This window comes from Panthera pardus, unplaced genomic scaffold, assembly GCF_024362965.1.
Source record: "Panthera pardus isolate Hobbes unplaced genomic scaffold, ASM2436296v1 HiC_scaffold_8, whole genome shotgun sequence".
NCBI lineage: Eukaryota > Metazoa > Chordata > Mammalia > Carnivora > Felidae > Panthera > Panthera pardus.
This window is the reverse complement of record NW_026527013.1, coordinates 53,733,474-53,746,553: the sequence shown is the minus strand read 5'-3', so window position 1 is coordinate 53,746,553 and position 13,080 is coordinate 53,733,474. Positions and strand designations below refer to the sequence as shown.

The window sequence follows — 13,080 nt, the reverse complement described above, 5'->3', positions numbered from 1 at the left end:
TTTACTGATACTTTGATTCTGTTTGTGATAATTGCATCACAGTTCACATAGCAAATTGTTGGAAGGAAATAAGAGTGCTCTCTTCATTCTGCTATCATTAGTAAAGGAGATTTGACCCTCATTTCCTGGTCCAAGAGAAAACGGTCGTTACCAGCCTACTCACCACCATGGCTCAGTAGAAACATCCTTGTACCTCAAGGCAACAATACTTTGTATTTCCAAATCCAAACCCAGGTGGCACATTCCATTCTACAATTTTCCAACTGGCACCAATTCAGGGGGAGATATTACTCACAGAATAGGCACTAACAACTGAATTTTGGCAGGGTGGGAGAATAACTGGCACTGTCCTGGAAGAGACATGCCACATGTTCCTAGATGCACCCAAGTTTAGCAAAATGGAACCACACATATTCTGAATGGAAAAATGGACCTTAGATGGTATACTCTCATTTTTTTAGGTTTTTTATTTATTTGAGAGACAGAGAGAGAGAGCGTGCATGTGTGCGTGTGTGAGTGGGGGTAGGGGCAGAGAAAGAAGGGGAAAGAGAGAGAATCTCAAGCAGGCTCCACACTGTCAGCATGGAGCCCCACGTGAGGCTTGAACTCATGAACCATGAGATCATGACCTGAGCCAAAATCCAGTTGGATGCTTAACCGACTGGGCCACCAGGAGCCCTGGTTTTCTCTCATTTTCACAGGCAAAGAAACGGACACTTAAAGAGGAAAAATGGTCTTCCAAGGTCATGGAGTGGGAATCCTGTGGAAGGCAGCTTTGCTCACTACTATACCACCAGTGCTCACAAGAACCCTGTGGGAAAGCCCATCTTTTCTCAATCCAATGCTCTTCTCATTACACCAAGTTTAGTATGCAATGAATCTGGAAAGAAGTTCATGCCTTAGTATAGAAGTGCAAAGATATATGGTGGTGTTCTGGCTCTCTTCTCCTCAGTGAATTTGTCCATCATTTCAGCCTCTCTCATGATCCATTGAAATGCTCTTCACATATAACAAGCCCAAAAGACTAGTTTTAAAAATCAACCCAAACTGATTGAAAACCCAGTTCATTTTTTAGTGTTAGATATATTCCTTTGAAAAGGAGTTTGTTATTCAGTGCTATTATAATGAAATATGTTCCATAAACCTTTAAAAACATTTTCATCATTCATTCAACAAAGATTTTTTAGATTAGGTACCTACTATTTGTCCAACAATATGCAAACCACTGGGTAGGGGGTAGGTTAAGGAAAGACTATAGACCTCACACAGTTCCAGCACAAAGAATAAATTAGTGTTAACAGCAGTAGAGCAGATTATTTATCAGAGAGTCCAAGTACCAGAATTATATTAACTACAGTAAAATTAATAATAGCTAATATTTATTAACTACAGTAAGCACTAGTTACTATGCTGAATTTACACACCTTATTCAATTAATCCTTATGTCATATAAGGTAGACAAGATCATCTCCTAATCCAACAGATAACTAAGACACAGAGAGATTAATTAATTTGTTCAAGTCATGTAACTATTGAGTGATGGATTCAGGGTTTGTGGTCATGATTCCAGAGCAGATCTTATTAACCACTTCACACTATTTCTGAAATGTGAAATTATTCAAAAATAATTTTTAAAGAGTATTCATTTTTGAAAATCTCACAATTTACTAACATTTTTCTAAGATATTCACTTTTATGCATGCTTTAAAATTTTTTACTTTTGATTAAATAAAATTTTGTAATAATAACAATTGAGTGTAATAATTTATATTCTTATTTAAAAATGGTTTCCTAGAGGGGTGTCTGGCTGGCTCATTTGGTTGAGCATTTGACTTTGGCTCAGGTCATGATCTCATGATTCGTGGGTTTGAGCCCCACGTCAGCCTCTGGGCTGACAGTTCAGAGCCTGGAGCCTGCTTCAGATTCTGTGTCTCCCTCTCTCTGTTCCTCCTCTGCTAATGCTCTGTCTCTCTCTCTCTCTCTCTCTCTCTCTCTCTCTCTCAAAATAAATAAACATAATAAAAAATCTTTTTTAAAAATGATTTCCTAGCAAGTATGATTTTTGTGTTTTTTAAAAATGTTTATTTACTTATTTTGAGAAAGAGGAAGAGGGAGTGTGATAGAGGCAGAGAGAGAGGGGGAAAGAGAATCCCAAGTCATGCGCTGTCAGTGCAGAACCTGATGTGGAGCTCAATCTCATAAATGGTGAGATCATGACCTAAAATCAAGGGTTAGACACTTAACTGACTGAGCCACCCAGCGCCCCTCAAGTATGATTTCTGTAATAAAAGTATAGCTTTAAAAATAGATACTTATACAAGACAGTAAAGACAACCAACACCTTTAGATACAATTTGGTAACTTTTCTGTAATAATCAACCATTATAACCATTAATTCTCTTCATTTTTCCCAGAGCGGATTTTAAGAGAAGTATCTTTTGTTCATCAGGCTTCTACATAATTTTCCAGCTCTTAAAGATTTCAGTTTCTTTTTAGTTAAGACAGATAAACTTTAAAAATTCCTTTATTTCTTTTATCACACTTTACATGATAAAACATTTGTGCTCTGTGGGGATTTGTTGTTTGATGGACATAGAGATTCAATTTTATAAGATGAAAGGAGATTGGTTGTACAACACTGTGAATATACTTAATGCTACTGAACTAAATGTACACTTAAAAATGGTTAAGATAGTAAATTTTATGTTATGTGTATTTTATCACAATTAAAAATAAAAATTCCTTGTGCTCTTTTAAAGTCAAGATACTTAACCTTCACAGATATTGTCAATTTAGAACAGATAAGGTCTCAAACATTCTACATGGTTTTCTGTTTGTGCTACAGTACAGAAAAAGGAGTGATAAATTCTGATCACAGGGTGAAAGGAAGAAATTTTGCATAGTTTAGAAATTCACCTGAATTACATTTTCTTTATATGTAAATATGGAGATTTAATCACATGGTTTCTAAAGGCATTTTCAGGTTCTTACAGTATAGGAGTTAAGTAGTAGGATTTTCAATGTGTGATGCAGAAAGGCCATTTCAAGCAGAGACGTGACTTAAACAAAAGTATTGCAGCATGAAAGTGTAATTCACAAAACCCTGCTAAGTGGTGGTACAGTTACAGTATAATATAGAATACACATATTTCAGAGAGGAAGTGATAGGGCAGTAGGAATAGGCTGAAAGGTAGGATGGAGCCAGTTCCTCGCTTCCTGGTTTGCCAATGACCAAGAGAGGGGCCTCTGAGGACCTGTGAATCCAATAATTTGGAATTTGGGGAATAAAGAAACAGTCACCTTCACAGTACTCTCTTGAAGGGAGAGTTCTACGTAAGTGTTGTTTATTTCCCAGGTTCCAGATTCTGTACATTGGGGATTTTCCTAAGATAGAGCTGAAATCCTGAGGCCAAGAGTAGTCTTTCTCCGTGTCAAAATTTCTGCTATGTGACTATGTTCACTCGAACGGCTTAAAGACTTAATAATCTGGGGCACCTGGATGGCTCAGTCTCAGTTAAGCACCCAACTTTTGATTTCAGCTCAGGCCATGATCTCACAGTTGTGAGATCAAGCCCTACGCTGGGCGTGGAGCCTGCTTAAGATTCTCTCCCTCTGCTCCTCCCCTGCTTATCCATGCTCTCTCTCTCTCTCTCTCTCAAAAAAAAAAAAAAAAAAAGATTAAAGACTTAATTATCATTCATATGTAGGAAGCTTAAAACTAGGTCATCAAATCCAACTTTTACACCAATGTAAAATCTGGTCTACAATGTTCATAACAAGGGATCATCAAAAAATTATTATTTTTCAGTAAAATTACTGTTATATTTTCAGTAATAAAAATTACTATTACTTTTTGTTTTCATTTTCAGACAGTTGATTTTTACACTGAGCCAAAATCTGCCATCTTTAAGTTTGCTATTTGGTTTTGGCTTTGCCCACATAAAACCAGTCTGTTCCTTTCTTGTACGTGTCTGCCTTTCAGGACAGTGAACGGGCCTCCTTAAGACTTCACTTCTTCAAGCTACACCACCGCTATTCTCTCAAATAGCCTCAGCCTAAAGCCTCCTCCAATTTATGTTATTAGGGCATGATGAATAGAACGTAACGAAATTCTTCTGGATTGGTCAGATCAAACCTGAGTTAAGAAGCAAATATTGGAAGTTGGACAAATCTGAGATTTTATTCAGTGTTGTTCTCTCATGGCAAACTACCACTTAGAGAAAACATGATTTTGGAAGTGATGTCTGTTTAAATTTCTGCCACCACTTTATATCAGACCTTACTGTGAAAAAAATAAACTTAACTAATTATAATCCTCAAACACCTATACACATTTCTCCAAATGTAAGTTCACTAATTGTCTAAATAAAGATTTCACGAATACAGAAATATGTGTTTATTTATTTGTTTATTTATTTAATTTATTTGAGAGATCACATGCATGTGCACATACAAGTGGGGGAGGGGCAGAGGGAGAGAGAGAATCTTTTTTTTTTTTAATATGAAATTTAGTGTCAAATTGGTTTCCATACAACACCCAGTGCTCATCCCAACAGGTGCCCTCCTCAATACCCCTCACCCACCCTCCCCTCTCTCCCACCCCCCATCAACCCTCAGTTTGTTCTCAGTTTTTAAGAGTCTCTTATGCTTTGGCTCCCTCCCTCTCTTTTTTTTTTTTTCCTTCCCCTCCACCATGGTCTTGTTAAGTTTCTCAGGATCTCCATAAGAGTGAAAACATATGGTATCTGTCTTTCTCTGTATGACTTATTTCACTTAGCATAACACTCTCCAGTTCCATCCACGTTGCTACAAAACGCCATATTTCATTCTTTCTCATTGCCACATAGTATTCCATTGTGTATATAAACCACAATTTCTTTATCCATTCATCAGTTGATGGACATTTAGGCTCTTTCCACATTTTGGCTATTGTTGAGAGTGCTGCTATAAACATTGGGGTACAAGTGCCCCTATGCATCAGCACTCCTCTATCCCTTGGGTCAATTCCTAGCAGTGCTATTGCTGGGTCATAGGGTAGGTCTATTTTTAATTTTTTTTTTTTTTCAATGTTTTTTTTTTTTTTTTTTTTAATTTATTTTTGGGACAGAGAGAGACAGAGCATGAACGGGGGAGGGGCAGAGAGAGAGGGAGCCACAGAATCGGAAACAGGCTCCAGGCTCCGAGTCATCAGCCCAGAGCCTGACGCGGGGCTCGAACTCACGGACCGCGAGATCGTGACCTGGCTGAAGTCGGACGCTTAACCGACTGCGCCACCCAGGCGCCCCTATTTTTAATTTTTTGAGGAACCTCCACACTGTTTTCCAGAGCGGCTGCGCCAGGTTGCATTCCTACCAACAGTGCAAGAGGGTTCCCGTTTGACAGAGAAAATCTTAAGCATGCTCCATGCCCAGTGCAGAGACCGACATATGGTTCGATCTCATGATTTAATGACTGTGAGATTATGACCTGAGCCAAAATCAAGACTGCGATGCTTAACCAACTGAGCCACCCAGGTGCCCTAGTATATAGAAATATTTAAAGAATGACATAACAAATACCTGTTTATCCCCCAATACTAAGCTTTGTCAAATCTTAATATTTTTCTACATTTTCTTCAGATGAAAAAAAAAAAAAAAGAAATAGAAGTTTCACTGTTGAAACTTCTTGCACATTCCTCTTCAATTTCATTCCCCTACCTCTTCTTCCCAGGGATAACTATTCTGAATTAATGTTTATTATTTCCATATACATATTTATACAATTTTACTACTGTGTGTATTGATAAACTATATGTAGTACTCTTTTGCTTGTTTTGGGGCTTTATATAAGTGGTGTTATTCTATATTTATCTGCCTGTAAGCTGCCTTTTTCCTCTCAATGTTATAATTTTTATGTGTATTTGTGGCAATGCATAAAACACTGATTCATTTATTTTCATTGTTTGAATATATCAAATTTAACTTTCCTCCCACTGATGCACACTTAAGTTATTCTGAATGTTTGCTATTACAAAGTATGCAGAGTTAATCTTTCTTGTATGGGGTCCCTGGTGCAAATCTTTCCCCTTTAATAGTCTGGCAATTATACATTTTATTTGTATTCATTTGTGTGGTTACCCTTAATTCTTCTTTTAACATGCATACTTTACTTTTCAGGTATAAAATTAATCAGTAGCTCTATTGTCCTCCCAAATTGTAGTGTGCTTTAAGACTGATCACTCCACTTTTCTCTTTATTCCCCTGCCATGTCACTTACTACTATTGCCCAATATTTTAATATCCCTTTTTTTATACTCCCTAAATTAGTCATCGCTTTTGTTGTTATTCCATACAGTCAAGCTTTTTCTGTTGTTTTGTTTTGTTTTAGATTTACTCACATGTTTACCAACTTCTCTGCTCCCTATTGCTATTTTCATGTTACTACTTCCTTTTGGATTCAATTTTCTGCTTCCTGAAGAATATCCATTTTCAGTAGTCTTTTCAGAAATGATCTCTGAGATGTAAACTTGATGTCTTTATCTGTCTAAAATTATTTCCACTTGACCCTTATTCTTTTTTTTAATGTTTATTTTTGAGAGAGAGAGTGGGAGAGGGAGAGGGAGAGGGAGAGGGAGAGGGAGAGGGAGAGGGGGAGGGAGGGAGGAATAGAGAGAGAGAGAGAGAGAGAGAGAGAGAGAGAGAGAATGAACAAGAAGGAGTAGAGAGAGAGACACACACACAGAATCTGAAGCAGGCTCCAGGCTCTGAGCTGTCAGCACAGAGCCTAACATGGGGCTCTAACTCACAGACTGCGAGATCATGATGTGAGCCAAAGTCACACACTTAACCAACTGAGCCACCCAGCTGCCCCTACCCTTATTCTTGAATGAAGTTTTAACTACGTGGAAAATTCTAGACTGAGTGGGTTTTGTGTCTCTCAGCTTTTGAGATTATTCCTTTGTTTATTTTGTCACTGTTTTCAATTTGTGATTTCTAGTAGGTTATCTCTTGTCTTTAGCTGCTCTTAAGATTTAATTTTTGTCTTTGTAGTTGTACAGTTTCACTAAAATATGTCTAGAAGTGACTTTATTTTAATTTATCCTTTGGAATTCAAAGACCTAATTGAGGTTTTTCATCAATTTTGGAAAAATATCAACCATTACTTCTGCATATCGCCCCTTTCCATTTTCTCCATTCTTGCCTTCTAGAACTATTAAACATATATTGGATCTTCTCATTCTATCCTCCTTGTCTCTTTGTTTTCATATTTCTTTCTTCTCTTTGACTCTTTAAGGGGTATCATGGGTAATTTCTGCCTTAATTTCCAATTCACCAATTTTTTCTTCAGCAGCATCTAATCTCCTGTTTAAATAGTACATATTTTTAATTTAGATTACTATATTTTTTGATTTCTAAAAATTCTATTTGTCATATATGCCTTATATTTTAAATTCTTTTTTATCCTTAATAATTTTAAATATATTAATTTTATAGATCTTTTTATCATCTTATAGTTTTAGATCTTTTTCATCTTAAGAAAAGTTCATGTTTTCTTTTGCTAGGCACCTTGGGGTATTGTTGGTTGGGCATATTTTTTGTTAATTAATCAACTTGTAGGACCTCAGACTACACAGGTAGTATAAATCCAAATTCCACACCCAATTTAAGATAGACCTATGGTTTTGAATTCTCAGAAAGAAACTTTTTTTTTTTTTTATCCAGAGTATAGGCTGAGAATGACAACTTTCTTGTGTCCACATATTGCTGAGGTTTTTTTCTTTTTTCTTTTAAGTTTCTTTATTTTGAGAGAGAGAGAGAGTCAGCTGGAGAGGGCCATAGTGAGAACCACAAGCAGGCTTGGTGCTGTCAGCACTGACCCTGACATGGGGCTCAAACTCGCGAACCATGAGATCATGACTTGAGCTAAAACCAAAAGTTAGACGCTTAACCAACTGAGCCACCCAGGCACCCCAATGAGATTTTGTTTTCTATCCACCATTTTACTGAAGGTGTAAGACTCACTTGCAGGTCTCAGCTTTAATGCCTGTCTCATAAAGATTCATCTCCTGTTCTTGTATACATATTAAAATCCAAGTCCCAAGATTACCAAGACAGATATTCCAAGAGGCCTGATGCATCATCCTATAGACTTACTACACATTCTGTCTCCTTTTTGGCCTCCAAAGAGTCCCTTACTTTCTTGCAAACTCAGTTACGTATTTTAAAGAATTTATTATTTTTCATTCAGAACTTTTAGCAGTTTAGTGGGTAGAGGATTTTCAGGTTATTGAGCTCAAATTATTGCTGGACACAGAAGTAAGATTGTTCTCTTTTTCTGAGCGTCAGATAGGAAGCTCAAAAGCATGCTTCAATTCAGCAAACATTTATTGGTCACTCATTGTGATTATTAAGTTTTATGTTCCACCTTGGCTAGGTGCCCATTATTTGGTTGAATGCTAGTCTAGATGTTGTTGTGAAGGTATTTTGTAGATACGATTAATATTCACAATCGGTTGACTTTAGGTAAAGGAGATTATCCTTGATAATTGTGTGTGGGCCTCATCCAATCAGTTGAAGGTCTTAAAAGCAAAAACTGAGATTTCTCAGAGAAGGAATTCTGTCCCAAGACTAACGTAGAAATCCTGCCTGATGGCCTAATGGCCTCTCTTAACAGATTTCAGACTTAAGTCTGCAGTATCGATTCTTGCCTGAGTTCCTTAAAATTCCTTAAATTACATTTGAGCCAATTCCTTAGAATAAATCTATGTATCTACATATCTCCTATTGCTTCTGTTTCTCTGGAAAACCCCAGCTGTTACACCTATTATGAATAAGGCCCTATGAGGGACAAAAAGGTGAGTAAGACTCAAACCCTGTCCCTGCTGTTACAGAACTTGTAGTCTCGTGGTAGATAGGCTTTTTTCAATGTAGATATTATACTAGTATAAAAGTATTAAAATAGTATAAAATTATTTATTCACCTATCCCATGAATATTTGTTTGGCATTTACTATTAGTGAGATATTGCTAGATGCTAGCAATAGAAAATATAAGGCACAGATATCTCTCTTGGAACATTGTCCAGTGTGGGAGTTAGATACAAATAGATAAAATACAGTGTATAGAGACAGAGGTAGGTATATTCTATTATGGGAATAGCCTAACTCAGAGTGAAAGGGCCAGGGAAGCCATCCTGAAAAAAGTGATGCCTGTGCCCATCTGAAATTTAAATAGGAGTTAGCCAGGCAAAAGTGAAGTAAAAATTAGGACATGGAATTATAGGCAAATGCACAGCATAAGCAAAGACATGGAAGTGAGAAATAACATGGTATGTACAAAGTTGTTGTACATAAAATATGAGGCAGGGAATAATGGGAGATGAGGCTATAAAAAGAAAACTACAACAGAGGGAGGTTGTATAAGGTTGGACACTGAGAAAGGCTTCTTAAAGAAGGTGGCATTTAAGCTTGATCTGGAGGGATGAATAATATTTTAACAGGTGAAGATGAGGTGGAAGGGATGAAAACACAGTGGTCTGGGAGAAAACATAGGATGCATGAAGGGGACACTGGAAAATAAGAATACAGAGGTAGATTATGGCCAGACCCAGAGAGCTCTGAATGATTGATGACTCCCAAAGTAGAGGTTTAGATGTATTCCCTCGGGTAGTGGCTAGAGGCCTTTGAAAAACAGAAGCTAGTGAGGAAATTGCGGTTACAAACACCTACCACCTCCAAGGGCTTGGAAGGCCCTGAAAGACACACCTGGCCATGGCATTCGGCTGCCTCTGAAAGACACAGCCAGACTAGCCAAGGGACAGGAAACATCTGTTCCACCATGACCTGCCTGAATCCGCTCTCTCCCTATCCTTCTTGGCACTACAAAAACTGGGAACAGAACAAAGGCTAAGGCAAGCCCCAGCCTGGGTTCTAGAGAAAAACAATAACAAGAGGGGCCAACCTGACTTAGTAGAAGGGAAGAAGAGGTGGACCCTGTCAGATCTCATCAAGCAGAGTAAAATAAAAGACTCATTGTTACTGTTTTCTCCCCTTGGGAAATGAGACTCCAAACATTCAATTGTGGTTAAAAGCACACTGACCTGGAAAAGAAACCTGGGTTCTAGTCCAGATCCTGTCACTAGCTTTCTGTGCAGATTAAGCAAGTTGTTTCGCTTCTCTAGGTCTCTGTTTACCCATTTGTACTGTGGAATAGAACTAGATTAGTGGTTCTCAAACCATGTCCTGTGGAGTCCCCGACTAGCTCTAGGAACCTCTAACCCTATTTCATTGAAGCAGCTCTATTTTCACCAGTTTTATATATAGGGTTGTGCCTAAAGCTTTGCTTAAAAAAAAATTCAACTACTTTAAGGTAGGAAGACCTCTGGACGTGAACCTCTAACCTTGTTTCTAACTTCAGGGTTCTATGACTGTGTGGTTTCACATTAAGTTGCTGTTAGGGAGTACCCACCTTCAGGTCAACTGGGGCTGAGACTGTGTAAGATACTCACAGTGACAGGAAAGTCTGGACAGAGCACAAAGGCAGGTATGAAGATTAGAAAGTATGAAGGCAAGAAAGACAGGCAAATGAACCTGGGAGAAACGTCAAGAATCAAGCAGGCAATTAAAGAGCCAAGCCTAATAGACTCCATAGGTTTTCCCAACACAGGTAAAATCATATAACCTAAAAAGAGACTAAAGAAAAGGTTTCTGGAAAGAACTGTGGAATACGGTCTAAAATTCTGGCTATGTGTTTTCCTGCAAATAATTAAAACCACAAAAAACAAGGGTGGCCTTTATGTGCCACAGCATAGCTCTGTAATAAAAAGTATCGCTACAGAGAAAAATCGCTGTAGAAGAGGAAAAAGGAGCTGGAGAGGTATCCAGGAAAAGCTTGTTTATTTGTTCAATTATTAAAAACTTACCAAATTTCTGCTAAGGACCAGAAACTGTACTACGGGGCTGAGATCAGAGAAATGAACAAAGCACTATCTTTGTCCTTAAGGAGTACAAAATTTAGTAAAAGAGATAGACACAGAAGCAACATGAGATGGAAAACTCATTCAAAAGAGCTGAATATTTGCAGAGAAGGAAAGGCATAGTATAAGGAACACAAGCTGATTTAAAATAGTAGCTAGAAGAGAATTTTCTTATCTAACCAAAGAAGGATATCTGGCACTTAAACAGAAAAGAAGCCTAGGTTCTCTAAGGACCAAAGAAAGGGAAAATAAACAGATCTATTAAAAGAAAATAGTGAAGACAGGAATGAAGGTTAGAATGAAGGTAAGAATAGGAATGAAGGTGCCACTGAAAGGTGGGAAAAAAGAAGATTGTGGAAAGCTACATTGTCCAATAGAGTAGCCACGAGCCACATATGACTACTGAGCACCTGAAATGTGGCTAATACAAGCTGAGATGTGCTGGGAGGAAAAGTACTCATCAGCTTCAAAGATTTAGTGTGAAAAAAAGAATGTAAATATCTCTTTAATGATTTTTTTTAGACTGATCACATGATGGAATGAGAATATTTCATAAATATTGTGTTAAACAAAATATATTATTAATTTCATCTGTTTCCTTTTTTCTTACTGTGGCTACTAGAAAATTTAAAATTTCATACAAGGCTTACATTTGCAATTCATATTTTATTTCTATTAGACAGTGCTATGTTAAACCTTTGCCGAGGTAAATGAATAAGGTGACAGTATATCCCTATGACCAATATCCTTAGGATAAAATATGGACCCCTAAACTTCCTCATATTCTAAACCTAAACATACTTTATATGGTGGCAACAGCATAATGGCTACTTTACAGTCTTGGAGCAGATGAGGTCTATAAAGGAGACGAGAAATGGAAATAGGCATTCTGTTCTGTGTCTAAACTACAGGTGGCTCTTTTCATCACAAGCACACAGGACTTTCAGTAAGTTTTTTCATCTTTCTATGCATGTTTCCTCATCTGTAAAATTGGATAAGACCACTCTTCACTTGTCTGCCTGTGTTTGTATTTTAAATTGTGTTTTCCAAAGTTTCTCATACTATAATATCTCACTTGACCCTTACTACAACCTTGAGAATTAGGCAGGGTGAGGATCATTATCCCCATTTTATAGATGAGTCAGCCAAGGGAAAAAAAAGGTTTATTTGCTCATGAACATAAGACCAAGGCTTTGAACCTGGGACTTCTAACTATAAGGTCACTGCTCTTTCCATTTCTCCATGCTACCTCTTCCTGCACAAACATCACTCATCTGAAATTTCCTATTCTTGCTTCTCATTTAGCTCTTCCTATATACATCCTATCTCCTGTATCAGACTACATTTTTTAAAGCAATAGCCATGCCATATTCATCTCCACAGCCACCGTATCTTCTAATATCTTCCATGTAGTAGGAGCTCAGAATTAAGGCTGAGTAGAATGTGGCACGGAGGGCCAAGATAGGAAGACCTGGGAATCCCCACTTTCCAACTCGCTCCAGGAAGACTGACTCTTGCCTCTAGGGAAGATGTCACTAACTTCTGGGTAGGATGCTCTATCCCTTCCCAAAAGGGCAAAAGGTAGAAAATATACAGACACAAGGGAGAGGATTTAAAACTTGACAACTCTAACTGCAACCTTAAGGCAGAATTTTTGGAAGGTTATATAACAGTTTCTGGCACTACCCACTCATATCATCCAAAGTGTTGTTAGTTCCAATATTATTTGGTAGGGTGGGCTGGGATATAGTTAGTTCTCTGTCTCCCAGGGCCTTTATAAACAATGAATGATGAGATATATGAGCCAGCACTGATCAGTACAAAATCCAAAGCAGTATGTATAAGTAATTTCTAGCATTTCTTTGTAGAATTTGAGATCAGATTTCAACAAAATAGAATATTCCTTTTTTCTAAAGATTGTACCTTGGTAAGGCACAATTTAAAGACTAAATTCATCTATCTCAACATTGAGTCTAAAGCACCTAGCAAAGCTGTCACTCAATAAATATATGCTGAATGAATGGAATAAATTGCTTTGTAGTTTTCTCTAGGAATAAAGACTGGATCCATTGATTCTGTATTTGGAAGCTTTTGTGAGCAAGGCAAAACCAGGGTGATAGTACATCT

At 37.5% G+C, this 13,080-nt stretch overlaps 1 protein-coding gene across 1 annotated transcript in view; it reads right to left on the bottom strand.

The window, feature by feature from the left end:
• The window catches only part of SYN2 (synapsin II), a 196,111-nt gene that overhangs the window by 65,576 nt on the left and 117,455 nt on the right, over positions 1-13,080 (bottom strand). The window lies entirely within an intron of this gene.